Below are 26458 nucleotides of genomic sequence, written 5' to 3'. Positions count from 1 at the left end.
CAGAGTTCCCAAAATAAAAAACTGATGAAGTTTATTTATAATTTCTACTTATTTATTTGTGTTAATTTTGTATTCAGTCTTGAGAGGAACATAACAGTAGAGCAGCAGTGCATGGCACTCAGCACTAGGCAGCAAGGACTGTGTTATGGTGCAAAAGAAACACTGCCTGAAGCAGCTGACATGATCTTACTCTGATATTTGAATTCAAATCCAAATTTTCAATATGAGTATACCCACCCAGTATCATGTCTGGATATATTGACCACAATACAATATACCCAAAAGCTGTGAATGTGGGGATTCATTACCTGTGAAGTAGTGGCATATCCTGCTTCTGCCTTACAACTTCCCTGTCTCCAGGAATCCTTCACAGCAGTGCAATCTGAAAGTCCAGCAGCTGCCGAAGAGACTGCCCTGATCAGAAGAGTGCCAGTAGGTAATCTCTCTCCACAATGCAGTGATGAACATTTAACTGTCTACAAAACATCATTCCTGTATGATTTAAAGCAAAATAATCAATGAAAGGAGAAACCGAGCAGTTAGGTGCCAATGCAGCGAATACCCCAGGTAAAAATTCAGTGTTAAGGAAATGACAATGTATAAGCAAAGGATGCTTTAAAAAAACAAAGAATCTGTTTCTTTTAAATTGTAAGGCCAACTTTTTTTTCTCATGTACAATCCTGGATTTAGCAGGATAACACTTGGTTACATCTACTGGTCTGGAAATAGTCGTATGTAATTGCAGTAATAGGCAAATGGTAGTTATGGTAGCTATTATGGTAGAAGAGTTAGAAGAAGTGGAGGAGAGAGGGTATATGAAGAGGGAGTTGAAGGTTGGAGTGGAAGGGACACAGAAGGCCACAGAGGAAATGATATTACCATGGGGAGAGGTGCAGGAGAAACAACTGCTTTATATATTAAACATTAGCCGGTAGCAAAATTGCTATAAGCAAGTTATAGATAGTAACAGTACAATAATATAAATAACAAAAAAAACCCATATAAATAAGAGAAAGAAAAATCATTACACATCTGATTTTTAGAAGAGAAAAAAGTACAATTTATAAAGACTTTAAAAAATAGTCACAATTGGAGAGAAACACGTTTCCTTTTTCTAATATTTCCCACACTCTTCTCTTCTTGTAAAAATAAAGGTAGATCAATAACATACTCTTCCCAGTGTGAGAACAAATACACATTTAAAAAACGCAAATATGCTGAGAATGTGTTCACTTTCCAGTATTACACAGTACAAGGACAGATTCAGCTGAGCTTTAAATGTAATAAAAAAAATGATTTTGAAACAACACTACAAGCTTTGTATGGTAATTGAGGATAGAAAAACATGGGTAATAAGTGTCCCATGTTATTTCTTTTATAGTTCATATGTGATGTATTTCTGTGACCAGATTATCAGAGCACTGATGACAATGCTTACTTATAACTCTAAACGTGTCTCAAAAAAAAAAGTGAAATATTAAATTACGTGCCGTCAGCCAGCTACACTGTTCAGCAAAACTGTGTGTGTACATACTACCTCTTCTATAAATCTGTACTTCTATGTGTAACTCTACATGTAAGCTAGACTCTCCATGGTATCTGGAAAAAAAGGAGAAAATCCTTTGATCTTTTATAGAAAAGTTTCAAAATGGACAAACACTGAGGAATAAATTAAATTATATCCAAAAATGGACGAATAGTCTCGTTGCAGATTACCAGCCTTTCTCCTGCAATACTTACTCACTCACTCTTCTTGTCACAGGTTTGTTTTATTTTCCTACAGCAGTACACTATGTTACAACTTAAAATTCACATTCACGTGAAGAAAGCTGTGACATGCCTACCAAAAGAGACATACACTGCTTAACCTAAATTGACCCTTTTTTCCTTCTATTCTAACAGATCTTTTTTCTTTTTGTCACTCAAAATGAGCGTCTGATGTACGAGCATAAATTGTTAAAAGCAGTTTTAGGTAAAGGAAGAGAGAGTGAAGTGGAGTTTTCTCACAAAAGCCAACCTCAATTTATGTCAAAGAGGGTTAAAAGACCTTGGGATTAAAGCAATAAACTTGCTGCTGTCAAAGCTAAAACCCGCTAACAATTTAGTGCCAAACGCATGTTGTTCAATATCATTTCATATTATATTATGTCACAAGTAGGTGACAGTTCCACATCAGACTGACGGGGCTGATTTACTCTGAAGAATTCATCGACATTTTGCAGAGTCAAAGCTGACTTCATTTTGTTTGGATGCAGAGTGGGAAATCTCTCTGTGCTTGAGCTGTGGTGTTTGGCTGAACAGTACCATCCTTGCTGGACAGCAGATGACAGGCTTCCAAAAGTCCTCCCGGTGCATCAGCAGATGAAAGCACTCACAGGCTGCCTCTCTTCCTTGCCTTCACCACACTGAGCCCAAAGACCTCTGGCAAAATCAGTCCAGTCTAGGGCTCATTTCCTTTGCTTACCCGGAGCAGCACCAACTTCCATGTCCATGCCTTTTTGTGTGGCTACACTTTTTAGTGTGATTCACCTTACTGTAATTTTTAAAGTAGCCAATATTCAATATTTTGATAATATTTTCTTTCTGAATTCAAGCTTTTATGATACTTCAAAATATATCTACTGTCGAGGTTTAAACCAAAAGACTGTGCTAAGAAAATATAGCACCTGCTTATATTTTAATAGGTAATAATAATAACTTTTTTTCCAGGATATTAATTAGATCCCAAGGTCAAGTCTGATGAGGGATCTTTCTTAGGACAATGGCAACAATACATTTTCTTCACAGAAAGGTGTCTTGTGCAAGATACTCCCAGATGGCTTTTTTAATATGGGTTCCAATTCTAATTTCTCCTGGGATTCAGACAACTCTGAATAAACATATGCTTTGTTTTGTCTGAGGAAAATCTAATTGATTTGACTTCCCTGTCAAGGTGTTAAGATTTATTCAAACAAGGAGTCCCTTTTCTTCTCCAAAATCCAGTGTATTCTTCTATAGTCAGGTTAACCCCTGTGCCACGTTCATTTCCTCCTGTTGGATATTGCTGCAGATCAGGAATTACAACTAAGCTCCCGAAGCACCAGGGAAAACTGTGCTGCACTGAAGTTGTTACATGCAAGAATTTCTGTTTCCCTTCTTTCTGCCTTTTTAAATTTTATTATTATTTAAATTTTGAACAAAATTTTCAGTTATCATAGTTTGATCTTACCTTTACATCTGCAAAAATCTAGCAAAAAATAGGGTCTTTAAAGATACGTATCACCATTTTCTCCATCTAATATAGGAGTAGGTACATTAGTGCCTGGTCATTAACTTCTGTAAACCATATAGTGATTCTTCTGAGGGATTCTTTGGGCAATGTTTGCTGTTCATCAAGGAAAAGGTTATGTGCAACAGCACATTGTATGGAAGTGGCTCCATCATCCAACACAAGTGTTTGCTGGCCATATGCTGAACAAGTACAGCAAAGGGGTTATCCTCTCTATTATGCAAAATCACTGCCAGGGAGCAGAACTTTCAGTGAATTGTTAGACAGGTTAGTGGACAGTTAATCTTATTTGACATTTAAAGCAGTTGGAGGTAAATTTAGTGTTCACCTGCCCTAAAGTGTACAGCATGAATATGCATCTACATATCTATTCCTGTTCAAACTAGCAGCTATAATGACTGGAGGATATACAATACCTGGCACAAAGAGCTATTTCAGACCAAAAAAAAATGAAAAAGGAACAGATAAACACACATCCTAGTTTAAACCTTTGCAGTTTTCTCACACTGAAAAGTGAATACTATTATTTCTAGATGATCATCTCATCCTGATACAGACATATTCTCTTTATCTTAGAAATTCTGCTAGTGTGACTAAATTATAATACATCTTGGATTTTAATACGTCTAAGCTCCATTTTCTGCTGCCCCATAAGTTATGCACATGACAGAAAAATACACACATGTGCCCATGCTATACTGAGTGCAAGGCCTTGGGAGTCCTTTGATCCGGTGAGAAATCTCAGTGAGAATAAAGATATTGCTGCAGTCTTTTCCTCACAAAGGCTTGGTTTCCCCACGCCCATCACGGTGCACAGGTAAGTCAAACCACCAAGGATCCCATACGGCACCATGGCTGCTGCATCACAGCCCTCTTCAAGCAGGCATCACAGCCAAAGAAAGGAGAGGATGCGGAGCTTTGATACAGGTTGAGGCTGCACTCAGCCTGCTGTGTGACAGAGGAGTGGTGAGAACACAAGAGGTGTGTGTTGAGGCACCTTGTCCTTTTTGCTCAGCTCTAATTGAGCACGCTCTCACCCTCAGTCGCCTATACCTCTATGCCACAGATCAAAATGAATTGTTATGTCTCATTCAAGAGGGAAATACTACAGCCTCTCTCTCAATACAGGCTGTGACCTTTCAATTTATGCTATCAGTTTACTCAGTGCTTGCTCTGCGGTTCATGATTAACTTGAAAGAGTTAGATCACACTCTCTCCAGGTCATCAGAATGGAACTTCTGTTGACTGTTAGAAATCCCTCATGCAATAAAAGCACACATAATATGGCTGTACAAGCCATCATTCAAATTTACTTCTCTTCAGTAATGAGGTAGCAATTCTTATCCAAAAGCTCCTAAAAATATTTCTACTCGTATTTTTCTTTTTTTTTTTTCCTTTAGAGTACTATTTACGAGAAGACACCCTGCAGAACAGCTATGTAGTTTTAAATAAATATATCTTTGCTTTCACAAAGACCAACTCCTTATTAAGGTGTCTCATAGCTCTCAAACACTAATTAAACATTCTTTTGTAGTTCATAGAAGATGCATTTCAATTCAAGTTTACCCATAAAGGGTAAACTGAGATAAAGAGGTCAAGTTACTGATACCTGAGCCACCGACAGCCCCACAGAAACCTTCTGTCTTCCTATAACCGTGGTAGTGCAAATGCCCAGATATATTCTGGAAAACAGTAGCAAAAAGAGTTTCATAAACTAGAAGAGTAACATTTATTTTTGAAAAGCTCATCTGTATACTTTCCCCATTTCTTTTTAAGAAAAAAAAAGAATACATTGGGATTTTCTTCATCTTCACTAACAGGTACTCACCAGAGGTGAGCTAACTGCAGAGATTATTTAAATAGCTAAAACATATTGAAAGTTTTTAAGAACCAACTCTGAGACTGTCACAGAGAAGTACATGTAACCTTATAAAGATGTATCACAGGATCTTTAACTCTCAGGACCTTACAGTTTCTTAATGACATTACAAGCCTAGCTTACTGCTCACCTCACTATAGGAGGATCTGACATAATTGCTCTCACTGTACTACCTGATTTGTCTGAACTTCAAGAGAAATGCCTTTTTATTGCTCTGCACTTGGGTCTTTGAGACCCCTTTGGCTGTGGTCTGTTAACAACTGCTGGTATCATTGATGAAGGGTCTTAGGCCCCTTTCTTCATCCCTTTATCCCCTTGCTTTTTCAAGGAAAAGGCGAGGAGAGTCCTCTGAGCCCAACTGGCCCTGCTTCTTCTATCTTTGAGTTTTCCAGAGATTTTAAAACTTATCCTATGATCTAGAAACAAACTGTGAATAAAAAAGTGTGCCTGCTGGGATTTCTGTGTGTCCCTGGATGTGGGGACAGGATGGGACTAAATGACATGTTCTTTCTCAACCTCAGTGGACACCACTGAGGTATCTTGCTCATTAAATTAGAAGAACAGCAATGCACATCAACGATGTTAGCCATGGACCACAAGCCTGGAAAAAAAAAAAAAGGGAAAAAAAAAAAAAAAAAGGATCACTCCCCTGTAACAGAAAACAGCAGACTTGCAGAGTTTGCTGGAATTCAGGGTGAGGAGAGTTCACTAAAATTAAACCTGAGAATTAAACCCTGTTTTAAGCACCACAGTGGTAAGTGCAGTATTTATTTAAAATAATAAATTAAAAATGTAAAGTACCTTCATGGGCAATCCTTCAGATGGCAAAAGGAGTGAGAGTTATTCAGCGACATTGCACACCTGAAAAATAATAATAGTTTCAGTGTTTGCATTTCCTTGTAAAATTTCAGGGAATAATAATAATAAACAAAATACCGTTTGCAATTTGGGTGTTACTATTGTCCTCACTCTTTTTCTTTTTATAATAATATCCATCTAATAGTATTGCTGTAGCTCCTTGTCCATAGATCCCTTCAGAGGCTTTCTGACTACTTAACAACATTTTTCAATTTCCCTACTTATGTGTATATGTCTTCAGTTCAGATAGGAGAATTTGCTAATGGACTGCAACTGAGACCTTTCCGTTCCAGGATTTCCATGTGCAGAATTTTACATAGTAGTTTAGGTTTTGGATCATCCTATTTGCCAATGCCTTGTGCTTGTGCTAGGAACATGCATGTGATAATCAACCCCAAAATTATCCTAACATTTTGAAGTGTATATTTAATTTTAGAAAAAAGAGAGCAAAAAGTATCAGATGACAAGTTTATCATAACATTAATGTGTACACACTGTCAAATGGATAAAAACTAGTGCATATAAAAACACGGGTACCTCCTGCATTATGTTTTTAGCTGTGCAGTGAAGAACAAATGGGTGGTGATAGAAAACGGAAAACATGTACAAAAACGCACCTATCTACTGTTCTTGAGGTCACGCCACTTTGCATTTTACCTACAGTAAAGCAGATAATGCATCCATTTGGATTTTTCATTTGTTCAAATAACTCTGTGACACTCTCTAGTGGAAGGCAGACACACCATGAGCTGTGTGTACCCAACAGTCACGGGGAAGCAACACCAGGAGAAGGGAAAGTAGCTGAAATGGATCTTGGGCACTGTTGCATGTGTTTTGCTGCACTCTTATTTTTTAACACCTCAACCAAAACACTTACAGACAGGTCCCTTCTGTTTGAAGCCCAGAGGATAACGTGGTACTGAAGCATAAATAAAGAGTGCCACTAGCAAGCAGTAACTGGCAGCAGACAAAGCCCAAGCCAGCAAACTGTCACGATTGCTCTAGAGGGTTTATAAGCTTTATCAAATCTGTGCTAGCTAATTCACTTGCAGAAGTGTACTGATAACACTGCTTCTTTTTTCTCTTGCTTTTATTATGAACAGAAAGATAGACAGGTCCTAAGGACAGATCTTTTCACAGTTCTCTTCTGCCAGCACATGCCCTTCTACTTCTCACAGATTACCAGGTTAAACTATGGTTGCCTTTGAGCCAGAAGCATTTATTGAAATAAAACCCAATATATTTCCCAATAAAGCTTCCCCCTCCTTTCTAACACTTACACTGCAGTTGAAAGCAACATTAAAAAAAATATACAGCTCCAATCTGTTGTTCCTTGTCTCACTTAATTTGCAAGTCACTGTTTTTCACCATTTCCAATATTCCCAATAAACATACTAAAGTTATCATTTCTGGGTGGACAGAGGAATAATATATATATATAAAAATAAATGTAACAGGGTGGAGCATTTGGGTGTCAAGTCCCCTCCCATCTTCCGATTTGATGCATTTTTTTGCATATTGTTATAACAACGCTATTTTATCAACAGCTATTGTTAAACAACAACTATTAATCTAAATGACATAAATTAATACCACCTGCTGTAAATGCATGGGAAGTTGGGGTTGCACTTTTAACTGCAGCTTTTGAATTATCCAGACCTAGATGCAGGTAGATCCATGGATCCTTTTACTTGGATCCACTTCATATATCTGCTGCTCAAAATTATGCCTTTGAGGTGGAAAGGTTTTCAAAAGAAATGCCCAGCTTTAAAGTTTGTTGCCTTATACTATCATTTCATCTGCACTCCCCCATGTCTGGTTCATCCTTTCTGAAGTCTCCCTCATAGATTTCTGGTGATCCTCCCAACAAGCCCTATTCACAGAGGCCCATGGAAAACTGACAAAACACTGGAAAATTCTGCCAAATTATAAACAAACCAACCCCATGCTTTTTTTTCAAACATGTTTCCATGAATAACTGTGAAAGCACACTTGCTAATTTACTGCATGTTTGTCTTTAGAGAGTATTTTTAAAATAAAATATTTCACCCCCTCCTGCCTCTTTCTAATTTGCCCTGGCATTCAATTTCTGTAACTAATTTGAGGCGTATTCTCTAATGTTTCACCACACTGCCAAAGCTCAATTTTTGCTTAAATGTAACACAGAACTATTTTAATTGTAGGGAACATTAAAATCTATCCCATAACATGAGATTGTTCCTTGTATTGACTTCTAGAAGCCCAATCTGATGGGAAGTAAATGTGACTGAATTCAGATTGCTTTTCATGTAAACATATTGAGCAAAAATTCTGCCTGAATCCTATTTGACTCAGATTTCCATATAATATTTTCAAGCTAAGTGTTTATTTAAAATTTAGCTCAATATTTTTTTTTTCCTAGGTAAGTTTACTAGACAAGAGTTTTGAACAAAACTGTCATGAAATACACACAAAGCATTTGTAGAGCCCAAGTTTGGGCATCTCACTTAGTCGGTTTGTTTCCAGACTAGAATAACTGGAAGAAAGATCCAGTTTTACATGGTTCAGAACCAGGAACCATGTGTATTTAGGTGCTCCAAGTTACCCTCTGCAGGAGCTCCTTTCTCTCTTGACTGCATTTGGTGCTGGAAGAGACTAGGAACCTATGTTAAAAAACATTAAAACAGTAGTGGTCTTCACAAAAAAAAAGCTTTTTAGAGTTGGCCAGAGTAAAAACCTCACCAGGTTACAAACTGGAAGCACAAGAGTCCTCAGGAAGCTTCTGTCAGCAGTTTAAATCCCGCATTTAAAAACAAACAAACAAACAAAAAAAAGAGAGAAAGAGAAAAGAAAAAATGAACATTTGGATTTTGCCTTTAGGAGATGCAAAATCAGTAACGTGGGAAGGAGATCACATTACTAAGCAGAACTAAACATTGTCACCTTAGAAGAAATTCAGATGTAAAAATGCTTTAAGTTACTTATTCCAGGTGCACATATAGGGAACACATCACTGACACTATCAAAGACACATATACAGTACTGCTGATTTAAGCTCTTACCTTCAGTTTGAGTTCATTTCCTAAAGTCTCTAAAATATTTAGTATTTTCAGATGTCAGGGCTTTCTAAGATGATATGCTTACTCTAGCCTGCCATGTGTGCTATGGAGATTCCAGATAATAAATCTAAATGTGCTACTTCATCGTGAAAAGGATGAAATTCTGAATAATCTGTTTTTGTAACCACCAAAAACTGACAATATGGTTAAAAAAACAGCCTGATACTCTGCATGACTGAACACACATAAATCGTATTCATTTTCACCTAAACCACTAATTATTTTACCTGTAAGAAAAATATCTCTAATTTTCACTGCTGGAAAATCAACAGGAAGTAAGCTGCTGCTACCTAACAGGCAGTAAACAACACAATAAAACTTATACAGCACTTTTCATACTGTAATGTCTCATGACTTTTAGATACAATGAAATATTAAATCACAAAACATTAATGAAATACTACTAGAAGAGATAGTTTAGCAGTTTCAATGCTGAAATTTAGAATTTCTAATAGCTGAAGATGACAAGATGCACAATTGAAAAGAGGAATAATAGAAGACTAAAATCAGAGGCCTTAAAAATGCACTGTATTTAGTTATATTAATAGATAGACTGTGATATTAGGCAATTACTCAACAAGCCTAGACAAAGGAGCAACTTGGTAACTCTGACACTGTGAGAAAGTGAAACATCCAAAAATTAATGAGCCCTTCCGAAAATGTACTTCAGTCTCTACAGCAGAATGGCATTACATTAAGCAGGATCAGAAGTTAAAAAAGAACAGTCACTTTTTTTTTTTTAATGGTAATTAAGTAATGGTTATTTGATAAGAGAGGAAATATTATCAGAAACAGTAGATTTAGAAACTAGCATTATTCCTGGAATTGTATAGGCTTACAGATGTTTCAAGATCTCCTCGAGCAGTACTCCTCCATTCAAAGTTGTCAGGAAGACCAAAAAGAGCAAGTTTAAACTCCAGTCAGCTTTGTGGAGTATCACAGGTTAACAGTATTTTAAATATAGAGCAAAAATTAGGTCTGCAATTTACCACCCATTCTGAGTTTTAGCAGTTATGATGATCATCAAGACAGTCATGAAAAAAAGAACAAAAAAGAAATAAATATATCACTGCTTAGATATCCATCTATTTTGGTCCCACCCCAAAGAAGAAAGTCTTTCTTAACCTCACGTTTACAGCTCAATGCAAAAGACTGTAAATACCGGTAGTAAAGGAAGACGTATGGTTACAGAAAAACAATTCTACATAAACGTCACTGATACTATCTGAAGAAAGACATCTGTAAAAATTCCAAATCTAACTGTAAAGGAGCTTATAGATATAAGATACCATAGCATTTTTAATATAAATTTAAGGAATTCCACTAGTATGATATCAGAAGAGAAATTAAAATTGAATCAAAGGATTTAAGCAGATGAGGTGATCTCCTGAAAGGGGTGGTGGTGGTGAATGCATACGCATGCCTTCATGCGTAAAGAGATCCAAGAGAGTTCAAGTAAAAGCCAGCCAGAGTAAGCAGAGGGAGTGTCACTGGGGATTTCTGGTTTGAGTAATCAAAGTGAAGTGTTGAACCTAAACTCTAAAGTGAAACCTGTCAGACATGGTATTTGAATGAAGATAAATCAGAAGGGAGAGCATCACTTACTTCTCAGATAATTTGGGACAAAATTCTTACTGAGACACCCACCTAAAATAGGTAAGTGTCCCCCCCCCCCCCCCCCAGCAACCCTGTGTATGGGGTTAATACACCCACAAAAACAACACCTCCTTCTCAAATGCATTTCTATTCTACTCAAAAGTATACAAGGACCATGATATGTTTAATAACGAAAACTTGTTGAATTTAATGTCTTCACTTTCTCAGTGAAAAAACAAAAATACTCACTTTATAGGCCATCTGGGAACACTTCCCAATTCCAAATTTACGGTCCAGTAACAAGTCCTACAAATAGTCTTTGTGTGTGAACACTTACTCTTCCTGTGTTGAATTTCTCTGAACTGGAGCCAATAAGACTTTGCATATGAAGGAACCTAAGTGTGGGCTCAGAAACCTGGCACAGCTAAATGCCATAGTTAGAGACATCCACAACCACTCCACTTTGCAACCTTTCTCTACATAGTACTCTTCATCTACTACTGTGGATGTTCATTTGCTCCACAATATGGGGCAGCAATTTAGGAACTCTAAAATAACATCAAAGTTGAAAAACTTAAGGTTTGAGGTTTTGTTGAGAAATAAAATTTGGTTACTAAGGCATAGGCTATTAAAAAGATGAAAGTAATCAATGAATTTCCCACTACTGTATCAACTGTCAATCTCTCTCACACATGAAAATTAGAAATATTTCATTTTTCTGTTTAGTTCTGAATAAAGTGTCTTTGCATCAACTTTTAAAATATTGGCATAAATGACTTCTTATGAGCAATTCTACAGAACTCTTTAAGGGCATACCAAGCTTAAGACCTGAGAAACTGAGATTTCAACACTTAACAAAGTCCTTTCTTTTTCCTGAAGAAGAAAATCGTTTTGAATTGTGCACATGTAAAGTTGTTTCTCTCCTCAGTGCAAGCCCCAAGTGTGTTTAATGGTTTTGCTAAATATGATTGAAAGAAAACCATGCCTGAGGGAAATGATCTTATGCTGGATATGTATAAGTGTTGAAACAGCTTGGTCAATGAGTGACCATAGCATATGAATCTAAAACTAATCTCAAAGAGCCTGAGGGTACCCAAAGCTAACGTAGTCAAGTAGTCATTTTTTCATGTGCTCTGAGCTAAATATACTGTCTATAAAAGACTCCCTGTACACCTCAAAGCAAGCATTTTGTTTTTCTTGCATTAAAAAAAAATATATATTTATAACAATATATTGTAGGGGGCGCATACCAGCAAACTGAAAACAATTCTGAAACAGAACAATCTGTTACTTAGTTGTCACTAAAATCAGACTCAGTTTTGAAAGTTTTTTGAGAAAAAGACCATCAAAGCAAAGCTAATTTCTTTGGGACTTCTTCACAGCTTAAATTTACAGGATCAAGTCTTTTTTTGCTGGCTATCCATAGATGGTCTAGAAGCACCAAAACCAAACCAAACCAAAACAAACAACAGCAACAACAAAAAGAAAAGCAGTTTTGAAAGACTATCACGGGTATTTTACTGATCCATAACTAACTGAAGTTCCAGATAACCATTCACATTTTTAAAGTTTTCCTGAAATGAATAGAAACTTTGCACCTGCATTATTAATTGCCCCAGCCATGCAAAGAAGAAAAGAGTATTTGAAAAACATGTTTTAAATGGGATACAACTTCATGGATTTACTTGGGAATACAGCAGAAAGTAATGTGCTGCAGTTTACCGTTCCTCTGTAATCATTCCCATTTAGGAAAAGAGTGTCTTCAGCCTCCCAGAACACCTCAGAGGATTTTTCACCTCCTTGTTAAGACCTCACCATAGGACTTCACTACTTTGGACTAAAATCTCTATCTTATTCTGTTATTAGGGTCCAGCCCCAGCAAAACTGGGAAACAAGCTCTATAAATAGAATAGCTATATACAAGCTAAAATAATCTATATAAATAAAACAAAACAAAATAAAATAAAAAGCATTTATAAATAGCGCAGATCATTTCCCCTTCTCCTTCTACCCACAACCAGGATCCAGTACTCTCTCTACTATCAGAAAGAACATATTAACTGTCAATAACTGAAACACAAAAATGCTGTTCCCAGTCGAGTATTTATAGATAAACCCCAATCTCAATAGCAATGTCGGTTCAGATCCACTCATCTCAGAACATCCAGATCAATCCATCAGCTTGTGGCCTCATCCCACTACACTGAATCTCTGGATCCAACACCAGTCAGCTCCAGCAAAACCATACCCCTACACTTGACCTTGGCCCCCTCATCTCAAACAAGAGAGACGGGTAAGGGACTGCTGCCTTCTTTTCTAACTGGTGCAGACATCCTGTCTTTGAAATTGCAGGATGCTGCTTCAAGTATTAAACAATATTTTAAAAGCTTTAATTATTATTATTATTAAAAAAAAAAAAATCTGTATTACTAGAAACTTTAGGGAATGTACAGAACTTTTTTTTTTTTGATAACTATAATTATGAACAAGGTCCAGTTACCACATTTCACAGCAAAGCTGCACCAGACAACTACTCTGTAAACAAGGGCAAGGGATGGGGTGAGAAAATCACTGAAAAATATTAAGTCCCTTGAGCACCATGGGATGTGCAATTTTCATTGTGCTCTGAGACATACTTGTGTGGCCTTGTTGGTTCTATTGATCACTGTAGGTCTTTCCTAATAGAGTTACAAGACATTTTCAGTTGCAGACTTAGAAACCTGTGGGAAATAGGATCCAATCATCTGGCTGCTATGTTTCTGTAAGGCCAGCTCTGTCTTGTTGCTACTGCTCTGTTGGGCTTTAAACACAATACCTGCACATCTACAGCTGCGAAGCAGGGAACAGAGATTGTGCTGGCACAGATTATGAATTTCTGTGAAGCAAGAACCAAGCTTTCCTGGTCATTTACAAAATTCAGTTAATTTTCTTATTGTGTTTCTTTGCTATGGAACTGCACTTCTAATTCCCAGTGGGGCTGTAAGTGTAGGAAGAGGGAAGCATAAAGAGGTATTTTATGCTGTTTTACCACACCAATAAGTACAGTACTGAATGGTTGAGAGTATTTTTATGTTATGCTGAGGCAGAAAGTATTGGAAATACAGAAATCTCAATGAAAATAAAAGTTACTTTAAGCAAGAAACCCAAGGCACAGGAAATCTGAATAAGAAACAAAAGCAAAAAAAAAAATCTCTGTTTTGCCTATCAAAGCTGCAGGAAAAGACAAAAAAGAAAGGGGAACGTGCTTTTTTAAAATTTCTATTGAAAATATCACATATACTCGTTATTTAGCACAATCTATGACTCAGAAACTAAAAATTGTAATAAAATACAAACCACTTTCCTTATATAAAAGTAGTCATGATGGTTTATGATGTTTATCTAAACTAGATGTTTATCTAGTTTTCAGGAAAAAAATAATAATAATGCAAAGCAAGGCCTGATCCATCCAGCAAGACATGGAAAAAATTCGGCTTATGCTGACATGCCATGAAGTTTATGGAGCATAGCACCTTGCAGAATCAGGCTCATCACTGCTCTCCCAAGTCTTTTAAAAGAAGGAGTCCTGTAAAGTCAGGGGAGCTAGCTAAGGACTCTGTCACTATCACGTGTCCTTGGCCACAAGAAAAAAAAAAACATGGAAATATCATCATGTGGATTTGTGTTCCCCACCTCAGGTTTCTGCTCTGCCCCCTCCTGTGATGTACAGCTTTCATCACAGCAGCATGACCATGCTGGGATTAGTGGGACCCTGAAACACCTAAAGCACTTCCAGACTTGATTGCACAGTTAAGATTTCTTTAACAGAACAGCATAGACATAAATATTATATCATCATCTGCAGGTATTTCCTAAGAAATAATGCAACACAATGCATACAAATTTATATGCCTATAAGCTGAAAAGGATGCTGCCTGATATCACTGTAACTAAACAACTACACTGAATTCAGGGAAGTTCACCCAGATGCTGGGAAACAGAGTTTCTGCAGTATGCATTATACTCAGCAACATGTTATTCAACGAGACTGTAGGAGCAAGAAGAAAAAAAAAATGCATCCTTCTGAACTGAAAGAGAATGAAACACAGCACAAAAGCACATACAAACATTAAGCAGCCCAAAGAGGATGATACGGTCCATGAAGACCTGCCCTCATAACCTCAGGAAATACAAATCAATCTGCGTTCCATCACATGAAACTTAAACTTCTAGCTAGTAGTTCTGTGCTCTTCCCCCTGCCTTCTTCAAAAACTCCTCCTTGAACTGATTTACACTATTTGCTTCTACTGCTGACTTCGGCAGTTTGTTCCAGACTGTATTTCAACTACCCTTTGTGTAAAACTGTTCCGTCTGAATATATCGGAGTCCCTAAATTCTGGTACACATATTGGAGTAGTTACAGAGTAATTTTAGTGTCGCTGGCAGCTGGCCTACCTCGTGTTCTGATCCCTCCTCCCCTCCCTAATAGTTAATACTCTGCCACCAAAGTCAGGGCTGCCACAAGGAGAGCCTGCTCCAGCAAGTGCCCAGAGGGACACCATTTCAGCTTGGCTCATCGCAGCAGAAGGAGCCTCCCCAACCCTTAGAAAGGGACCAAAGTAGTGAAGTGAAAGGAGTGAACAAATAAAGAGAAGCAGGACTCCATGTTCTACTATGTTAAACAATTTGATCCTACTCACAGTCCTCTGCTTTCCACAAACATTTTCATAGGTAACTGTTGGTAAAAGCACTATTAGGAAAAAAAAAAAAAAAAGAGAGATTTAATGTGGTAACTTGTAAGCTTCATAGAGTCATATAGGGAGCAATCAGGGGCAATACAATGTAATTCCACCGGATAATCATTCAGAATGAATAATAAATACTGGAAAATATATTTATAGCAAATATTTGGCAGACTGTTCATAGATCTACGATATATTGACATGAATAATTTTAAAATAACTTTGAATATAGAGATTTGTGGAAAATGAACTTTTTTTTAAAAAAATAAATGGAAAAGGGGACGAAATTTGTTGAAAACTCAAGTTCAGCTGTAGGTTGGCACTGAAGTGGCTGAAAAGAAACATCGGAGTGAATAGCAGCCTCCAGATTTGAATAAACAGTCAGGTGATTTTAAAATATAAATGCAAGATTCTTAATTTTGATTTCTGAGGATCTACATTTTCTAAAAGATTATATTTACAAATTTCTTTCTAAATCCAGTATTGTGCAGGAGGTAAGGTTAGGAAAGAGGCAGACAGCCCATCAAGCGTGCTATAACTTTCAAATGAAGGTGACATTTTTCCTAGTCAGAACAGCTTTCATCAGGAATATTTTTGGAAATTTAGAAAATCTCTTTGATGTCAGAAGAACTGTTTCTCACATTCTTTTGAAGTAGACAAAAGGTCAGTGTTAATTGCAATATGTTGTAAATCATATAGATTACTTTCAAGAAAATATTTGAAGGAGATACCTTATATGTGACATTCATTCTTCAGCCAGGCAGACATGGATGAGGTTTAATTTATAAAGAATTAGCAAGATGGAAGTCTCTTGCAACATACTGAATTTAATGAAATTCTTCTGTTTTGTTACCAATTTACAGATATCATCTTTTCTTACTTATTTATGGAGAGGAGTGTATTAATCATCACATGCAGAGTCGCAAATTCAGCAGAAACATAAATTATCAGCCCTAAACCTCAAATTCTTTCACAGAATCTGTAAAGCTAAAAGTTTTGAATAGCTCTGATAGAACAAATGTACAAGAAAAGATAATGCATCTTTTGAAACAGAAACCTGCAAAGATGTTATGCTCAATTACGCCGACAAAAGATTTGGAAACCAACAATATCCCCCGTGGAATACCACTGCTAAATCAAAAGCTCAAAGTTAAGCAAGAATAATATAGCATAAGCCATGTTAAATGAACATCATCCTTAAAGGTAGAATCCACTTGGATATTTATTAAATAGCTGTTTCTACTTTTATGGAGGAAAAAGGAAAGGGGAAGGGGAGGGGGAAGGGGAAGGGGAAGGGGAAGGGGGAGGGGGAGGGGGAGGGGGAGGGGGGGGAGGGAAGGGAGGGGGAGGGGAGGGGGAGGGGGAGGGGGAGGGGGAGGGGAGGGGAGGGGAGCTCAAACCACAAGTTAACAGAATGAAACTACCACTCTGGATATCATGTGGAGGAGTGATTGAACCAGGCAGGTCACATCCTGACTGCTGGTCCTCTGGTGACCAGACAGAGTTAAAATGTTGGTTTATGGTCTAAACAAAGTTTCAGAGAACAGAGTTTTGGGCTTATATCTATAGACAACAAAAAACTCTACTACAGCCTGAGGCAGAGAGGAAGCTGACTTTGGAAAGCTTTTAGAAGATGGAGAAGTATAACTACAGCTGATACACCAGTGGCCAACAGAAGGCTACTGTAATACAAATGAGGACTTCTAACAAGCTACTGGATAATGGTGCTGAAGGAACCTCAGGGCTGCCATGTTGCAATGGTATTTTCCAGTTTGATGGAGGAAAACAGGCTTGTTTTATCTTCAAGGAATGCCATCAGCCAAGCTGCACAGGGAGCAGGGTTTGCATGCGAGCAAGATCTTCCATCTGCAGGAAGAAGCAGGGATGCATCCAGCCACCTACTGTGGGATCAGAGCACAGGAACTATTGGGGAGAGAGAGGTTCCAGACAGCTGACTAACAGCAGCATTCATCATTGCATTGCTGTAGATGTTTGGGAGGCCATCGCACTTGGGACACATCTACCCCGATGCTGATGTTGAGTAACCAAGAACAGAATGTGGGCTGTTTCTCAGGGATGGGAATGACATTGCCAAAAAAGCACTAAGAATACAAGTCCAATTTAGGACAGTCAGTTCTTATTATCTTCACTGTGATGGCAAGCCCATAATTTTGGCTGTACAGAAAAAAAAAAAAAGGAGCATCTTTCTGAATTAAAAGCCTAGCACACAGAAGTGCTGCACATGCAGCTAGAGGTGGCCAGGGTCTAGAAGGGTCTTATTACATAGAAGGTGGATATCCAAAATCTCAAACTCCTATCTTAGGACAGAACTGGTAGGGTTACACGCAGGGAAAAATTAGGTTAATTGTGATACCATTTTAATTTTCCTGCTCTAGGTATTTACCCTGAATATCCATGATATGTGCTCTAGAGAAAAGAGGTGCCACAGGGTCAGCTTCATCACATTTCTTGTTCTTCAGACAGACATGCCAGTCAGCGGGAGATCATTATTCATCTGGAAAAGGATGAATTTGCTGATTGATGTTAAAAGCTGATACGGAAGTTGAAAGGACAACAAACAAGGCGAAATACAGAGCACAGAACTGTAGCTTTAAAGTTTACAGTTTTTTTTTCTATCAGGTTATGCTGTATATGAAATAAGAATGATGTTTACTAAACCATTAGTTACTATTTGACGATGATACTTTACATCTTTCTGTAAGCCTCTTCTTGACACTAGCAGAATCTACTGTTAATAAGGGGGAATAATGTCCTGTATTTGTATCTGGCATGTGTAAATGTGTTTATACAATCCAGTCCTCTCCTACAAAATGAATTTGATCTGTCTGGTACCTGTTGAAGATGTAGCTTGTTCTATTTTTTTTTGCCATTTTCACTGCCTATTAATGGGGTAAGAGCAAAACTTAATCATTGCAGTCTACTGACAATCACTGTTGCCAAACTAGGGCTGTGTTCATTGTGGGATGCAAACAGACACTCATCCTTCAATTGATGAACACCAAACTTCATATTGACAGATAGCTGTTAGAGGACTTTCAGTTCTAAATTATTAAGTAAAAGAGAAAGAAATGAAAGGAAGGAAAAGCTAAGAAATTAGAGACAGTTACTAAGGTACTCCAGTGAATGATATTGATTGACAAATCCATTCCTAAAATTCAGAAGCAAAATTTACTGCACTTATTGCATCAGTCAGTGACACTGCAGAGTTAGAAAGTACAACACGAAAGATGAACAAATGCTATGAAAAATAAAGGCAGAATGAAATTATAATATAAAATATAACTTGCAAATATTTTTATACAAGAGTAACAGATCCTTGCAAGTACAAAAATTTTGAGTCACCCAGAGGGAGTGAGTAATTACTTACCTTAAAACTTTTTGAAAAAGTTCTAATGCAAGGGATATAGCTATAAATCAAAATCAAATTTAAAAGGTTTATGGCAAATGACTCAAAGCAATACAATCTTATTTTTCTGAAGACATTTATTTACATAGCGAGATTAAAAATGTCACAGATTGACACACTCATTCTAGGAATATCTCTTTCCTAGATTTTAAAACTTTCGTGCAATAACCTTTAACCAAGTTTGAGATAAGCCCATGTTAGGATCTGTAAAGTAGGGTCTTTCTAGCTGTTTGGTCCAGTGTAATAAACCACTTCCCTCTTTCTGTCTTTTTTATTCTTTTAAATCTGCTTTCCTTTAATTCAGCATTTTCATTCTGTTTTTCTCCTCTTCCATGCAAGTTCTATCTGCCAGTCTAGAGCAATTCCTGGGAAATTTCCCCAAGAGATTCCTCTAAGGAAAACATAAATATTTCTCTGGAAATACACTGAGGACTATAAAGGCTTGTCTGGCGGGAAAATAGGGGTAACACTGCATGGGATTACAATGGAGACTTAAAAGACAGCTTTGCTTTTCTCTACCAATGCAAAGTGTGTTAGTACAAGGAAGAGTGGTGCACCAAAGGACAACTTTGCAATACTCATACACACACAGTAACACATGCACACAAAAACACATTTTCTTTGCTGACTTCTGTCATTAGGACTATCTTCCTGGATTTCATAATCAGACACATCAGAATCACTGTCCTAAATAGCCATCTCATTTACTGCCTACCTTTCAATTAACTTCATTTTTTCCAGATTCTGATCCACAAATGTTGTCAGTTTTTCCTTATGCTCTGCTTTTTCCAGCCTCCAAAGTCTCCCTTCCCCTTTTCATGAAGTGAATTATCAGTTAGTTACAAGAGGCCAGACGTGGCTAGGCTGGAGTAAAACAGAAAGGACTCATGCAGTATTTCCTCACATTTTTAGCATTTTACTGTTGCCCAAGACTGGTAAGCTGTTGAGCTGTGCTCAGTGCTTTTCTAGAATAAAACAAGCATCCAAAACACAGAAAGGATGTCTTATTCTGCACAGTATGCCTTATGTGCTGTGTTGGTTTCCCTCTGAAAATAAGAGGGAAAGAATTAGTAGCAGGGCACTGAAGGGACACGCTCATTTAGTTAACAGACAAGGCACATATACTTTGTTAGGCCATGCCACATGTGGATACCTGCTTCACATATCTCTATAATCGCAATGGCAAGGAGCAGGACTTCTTCTGCTTGATATGAAGCTTTCTGGATCAGCGGAGATTCAGGCTCTTAAAGACTGAGTGAACAGCCAAACAACAGCCAGCATAGGAACGCAAGTCTGAGAGCCCAGGCTGCACAGGGTCTACGACAAAGGTAAAATACACCAATAACAAAACTCCTTACAGTTTCCTATTGAGCAAAACAATTGAGTTGGGTAAACAACACAGTGAAGGTAATGGTAAGAAAAGAATAGCTGGACTCATTAAAAGGCTAACATTTTGATCCTTTGCTTTGTCTTGTTCATGCTCTTTTCTCCCCTCTTAAGCAGACAAAGTCCTTGTGATGTACCAAAAAAAGAGCAAAAGTGTAACAAAGGCAGCCAGCTACAGTCCCAGTCACCGTGCAGCTCTCCAGGTAGGAAATCGAATTTGGCCAATATCCCAGTCTCTTTGACTGTTTTTGTTTGGGACAACAGAAGTACCAGGACAACTGGTAGTGGCACTGCTCTCTCAGATGATGTTTTTCTCTGTCACCTCCTGCGTCACAGCCCTTTGCTTGTGCGTAACTAATGGTCTGTGCACTGGTAGTACTCAAGTGGCATGTGTCGTGCAAATCTGCTGTGTGTGTATAGCATAGTTATATATCACCAGCTCAGTACTTTGTATCAGGACAAACAAAGTAAGTTTGGTGTTTCCAGAATATACTGGATTTTGAAAGTGCTGAGCAGCTGTCCTGAGTATGCCCTATATTACCATATGTTGCTGAGGGTACTGTGCGTGAAAACGATGGATCTAATGAATGCACAATAAGCTTTTCAGCACCAGGTGAAGGACAACAGGGTGTGGCACTACCTTGAGATCAAAAGAAGGTAAATGGCCCAGTTAGCAATAAAGGTTGACTATTACAGTCCAAATAATTCAATTTACAATACTGCAAATCTACTACTGCAGAATATAATATCATCATAACCGCGTCTATCCTAACCCACTGATGACCTCAGGGAATTTTCAAGAATATTATTTCTATTTTCTGTGCTTTCATCCCTAATGTACAGAGGCAGACTTTGCTATAGCTGCAACAAGAGAAGCCATTATGTCTCAAGAAAAAAAAAAGAAAAAAGACCACTCCCATTATCTGAATGCCAAATTTCATATATTCATTTCACTGATCTCCTACACAGTAGCCTTTCTGCCAAGCTGCTAAATGAGATGGGCTCAGACCTCTAAAAAGGTTAGAAGCAACATTTTCGTCATCTACAGCATGAAACCACAGCAAGAAAAACATAACTGATATGCTAAAATATGAAAACCTGACATTACACTTAAAATTTCTAACAAAGAATATTACATTCATTATCATGAATAAATTCCCAGATTTACCATCCATCAGACATTAGGCTTCATTTTTCTGTATAAAGTAAATACAGCTGGAGTATATGATTACGATTTCACCTTTATTTTGCAAACCTATTTAATTTAAACAGAGATGCCTATTCACCTGATAGTATAAAACTGAAAACAGATAGAATGATCAAATTATTGAAAAATACAAGCACATTGTACATGAAGAAAACATAGGTAGACTTTCTTGTGAAACTGCTGGGTTTTATCACTGTTTAATGATTTGTTGCACTATTTATAGAATAAACAATAAATCTAACATGATTTGTCATATTAGCCAATAAATCATGGGACAAATCATTAGGCAGAGTGATAAAATCAAGTGTTTTAGAAATAAGTCAATCTATGATGCCAATGTCTAATCTAAACAGTTGCTTAAAAACCCTATTTACTAATCATTTTTACATAAAGAAAGACTGATGATTATGTAGATTAAATGTGTACTTATTCCTATAAACAGTAGTATAATAGTAGTATAATCACATGTTCTGCGCTGGTCTGTTTAGAAAGAAAAAAAAAAAGATTTAAAAAAATCCACTGGGGGGAAAAAACAACAATGTCATTTTGATTATCTTTGTATATTTACAAGGGGCTTTCTTCACCTCTTTTGAGTCTGCCTCATAAATAAATAGTTAATTGAAAGCATGCTGCGAGGTTACTGGACAGATATTATCTTTTAGCTATGCATTCCATAATATCCTAATTAACAATTTCATTAAGATGTGATGGCTGGTTCTAATGTTTCTTCATTCTTTAGTCTGAATGTAACCCTGTACTCCTTCTCATTTGTGACAACTGTGTTTATAGCTTCTCTACCCATAGAGCTTCCTGGCACTTTGAATTATGCTCAAGAGTATATGGGCATCACGTCACATTTGTGTGCCTGATATCATACATGACTAGCTGTGCTCCAGCCAGAGTCCTTAATGTACATTCTACAGATGGACTACCCTCTGAATGCTTAGCCAGATATTAAGTTAAATCTTTTTGGAGTCAAGCTTGTTTCACATCAGTTATACAAACATATTGGTTCCTTTAAAAGGACAAATGCACTGAGAGTAAGACAGGGAATCTAGGTCGGAAAGCTAGGAAAATAGATTTAAATTTTAGTTTAGCTTTTACATTTGAAAATCTCTTCTTTGGGAATTATTGTTATCTGTGGAGGGTTTGTTTTCATTTACTTTATCCCAGAGAGAAGTAGCTGAGCAATATTTATCGAGAAATATGTAAGCAGGGTAGTTGGCTTAACCATGAAAGAAACAAACAGCAAGGCAAGCTCCTTTCCTCTCACTTTCTGTTTTGTATTAAAGTGCAACAAACCTGAAAAGATAGCAACAAACCAACAAGATATTTTCTAGTCTAGGAGTTTTCTCAAAAAGAAAATAAAAATATGTTAACATCTGTATGCTACTGTCTATCTATCTATCACATTGGGACTATGACATACATACTGTACCTTCTCGATAAGGCTAATCTTGAGAGCGAGGCATTTTCCTCTAACTGAGGGAATATGTTTGAGTAACAAAAGCATCTGTAATTAGGGCTGTGACCAACTGTTTGCTTGTCAAGCAGAGTCCGGTGAACAAGTCCCTCCAGCTCACCAAGTACATTGGGGAACGGAAAAGGAGGGCAAGCCTGGCACCGGGAGGGGGACTATGTCAGAGAGGCTGAAGGGAGCAGAGGGGATATAGTTGGCTTTGTTGTTTTCTTATTTTTTATCTCAACCCATTCAGCATGTTTGGCAAAAGATGTCTGTGAGATGGACTAGAGAGAAGGGATAGCAATTCGATGCTTTATGCAGCGTAGGTGGGGATAATTTGTTTGTAGCTTTATTTGTTTTTTAATGTGCAGAAGTCACATACATATGAAATGGAATAACCAAGCACACACCAGAATCATATGCCTGCAGTCCCTTGTTATTCTTTTAGAACCTGCTTATTTTTCACTTCACTTTTTCCTGATGACACTTAAGGTCAGATTTTTAAAGGCACTTAGATGCCTCATTTTATTGAAATCAATGGGAGATAGGTGCTTGAGCATCTTTGAGGAACTAGCCCTTTAATGTTTATTAACAATGCCTCAGATGAGGGTACATCCCAGAAAACATAATAATTGCCTTCCTTTATTAACCGTGGTTTGTCAAAATAAGATAGAATCAAGTCCTCAGCCTCATCTCCTTTCAATGATTTCCTAAATGAGATCAGTTCCCACTTACATCCTGAATGACCAAAGGTGACTAAATCAGAGCAATGAAGTACATTTACGTCCTTGAAACTCAAATCATCTTTCAGACACTCCTCCCAGTGTTGCTGATTTGAATGATATTGAGTCTCAAAATGTTTGGTGTTTTTCTTCAATGCTCAGCTATAATCATTTTTACTTAAAAAGAAAAATGAGGTATTTTAGTTAAAATGAAGCTCCTTTTACCTTTGGGAGCTTAGACTCTCACAAAACAATTAGGGATTTACGGAAAAAAACAGGCTTCTTTCCTTGCATTTTCACCCTCATGCTTCCAGTCTTGTGGCTTCACATGCACCTTGCTCATCGACTCTACAGCTTAAAGCAGAGAGACATCCAAGTCAGCCATGAGGGGCTTTAGACTTAAAAATTAAAAAAATCAGGAAAAAAATCTAGAAGGGAACTATGGGTGTCTCCTGGTAGGGAGAAGTAAGGAAGAAGTCTGTTTTTCTCACAGAACTTTAACATTGTTAAATAAACTTCTCACCCATGAGAATGCGCTTTGGATCAAGCCCTAAGCTGAAACTCCTAAGGCTCAAGCTAGTATGTCTCAGCACTTCTTATTACCAGAGAGGCACATTTCTGTCAGTACTTACTTCTACCTGTCACTTAACTAGGGACACGCTTGGGTTACTGTCTAATTGGTGGTTATTTCTCCTTTTGGGGGGATATATCCTCACCTCCCATTGTCTCCTACAAGCTTTACACTCATGCTCTCCCCCGGAAAATTTCTACTGAGTTTTCTGCACCTTTCGTGCACCCACCCAGAGGTGTACATGCTTTCAAACAAAAACTATACTGGTGCCTGTATGGTAATTTAAATCTGTTTTTGCTGCTGTGATACTTTCCCATTCTCTTCAATTCTGCTTTTCATTTTCTCTACTGCAAAGTGTTTGATCAACATTAGGCACAGCAGACCACCTCACTGGGCAGTGAGCATCACATACCAGTACCCCACAAGATTCACTTAAAAATGTACCAGCTGTCAGAACAGCAAAGGGTTTGTGTTCAGATTCGCTTACTGGAAGAGACTCTCTGAAGTTTTCACACCAGTTGGCTGTTACCTCTGATCCAACGTGTTTTTTTGTGTGTGTTTTTTTGCTGCTTGTTTATTTTTAATTTGTTCATTTGTTTCTTGCTTAGCTTAGTTTTCTTTCCTCTGGAAATCTTCAGCTGATTTCCTGGAATTCTCATTCAGCACCTGAGATACACAAAATGTGGGGATTATTTCTTAATCCATCTGGAACTGCTAGAGAGAAGACTGGATTCATATTCCATTTCTGCAGAAGCAGGTGACTCCTGGTCACACCACCTCTCCAGAGTAACTTTTCCTAAAGCTGGCTAAATCAATTTTAACACCTTTATGTGTAATAACAGCATAAAGCACAGCCCTTTTGTGAATTTAGTTAGACATGCAATCTACTCAAAGCATACAGAAGAGTTCTGCATTAAAAGAAACCCACTCATCTCAATAAACTAAGGACTGACTTCACAAGCACTTCTTAAAAACTAAATTTTGAGGTATTATGAGCAAAACTACCCCAATGTTCGTTTACAGATAGAATGTTCATGTTCCGGGTCCTTGCCACAACCAAAATGCTTGCTGAAGTCAACAGGCACTCTGTGGCAGCTGATATGCAGGATCAGGGCTACCTCAAACACCAGCACCGAGTTGTTTTTCCTGTCACTATTCAACCCCGAAGTTTTCAAAGTGGAAATCGGGTCATGTGGGAACTGGATGGCTAAAATCCTGAATAGCAATGAAGTAGTATCCGTATAAGCATTTCTATAGCTAGATTTCAGGGTCAGGGATCAAAGGGGTTCTTATCTAAAACATCCAAAACTATTTCTAAGGTAGTACTGCTAAAACATTTTACAGAGAATTACTTTTTTAAACATATTTTAAAAAGAAACACATCACCATATTTTCTGTGGGCTTGAACGCTTATGTTAAGTTTCCAAATAAGTCAATTCTATAAAGATAACATTAAAAAAAAAAAAAAAGTGTTGCAAGCTAATACTGTATATAGCAAATAAATCTTAATTAAAATTTAAATTGAAATTTGTATTGGCTGATCACTCCTGAACTGGAAATATTTTAAAGCAGGATTTTCAAAAGCTCTCTGGTCAAATATTCAGGTACTTAGTACATATAATTAAGTTAAAAAATATCCAACTCTTCTGCTCACCAGAACCAGAATTTACTAAAGTGCTTGATGTCCATCTGCTCTTACTGTGATATTTATGGCTGTATTTCTACACAAGCGTAGCACCCAAAATGCAGACGTCCTCTGGGAATCTGGATGTGTTTTGACAAACAGTATCTGAGCACAGGTAGAAATTCTGCTGTTTTAGAACCCAGTTCCAGCTGTGGATGATGGACTATGCTGAAAATCTGTCCTGTAACCATTAACATTACAGTACCACATCTCTTTTACTTTACACAGTTGTTCTATGAGGGATGCTGTAGTGCACACAATACTTGTATTAATACAAAAAAATATGTCTTTTGTTTCACACACAACTTTAATTTTCTGATTACCTCGTTGCATATCTGACAGGTATTCTACGTGCAGAGACACTCAGATCACTTAGGCCACACGCAAAAGTCAGCTTCAGATGAAGACTGAATGAAAATTATCCTGAGAGATCAGTACACAGTCAGATTTGCTGACCTATTAGCTTTTTCATTACTGACAGAGGTAAATAGCTGTAAGAATATTAACGATGAGACCTGAGGCAGTCATAAAGCCTTACCTAAGGTGACTTGAGACCTCACCCTATACTTTTAACCCATT

The 26458-nt window shown here is 37.5% G+C and overlaps 1 protein-coding gene across 1 annotated transcript in view; it reads right to left on the bottom strand.

The window, feature by feature from the left end:
- The window catches only part of LOC310879956 (uncharacterized protein), a 307953-nt gene that overhangs the window by 24872 nt on the left and 256623 nt on the right, over positions 1-26458 (bottom strand). The window contains exons 16-18 of the mRNA XM_083795024.1: positions 5949-6008; positions 4878-4950; positions 309-492 (exon numbers count right to left, since the gene is read on the bottom strand). The gene's annotated coding sequence lies outside the window, so the exon portion shown is untranslated. The remainder of the gene's footprint in view (positions 1-308; positions 493-4877; positions 4951-5948; positions 6009-26458) is intronic.

Source organism: Anser anser (assembly GCF_964211835.1).
Source record: "Anser anser genome assembly, chromosome: 11".
NCBI classification, from domain to species: Eukaryota; Metazoa; Chordata; class Aves; order Anseriformes; family Anatidae; genus Anser; species Anser anser.
This window is presented reverse-complemented; position numbering and strand designations above follow the sequence as displayed.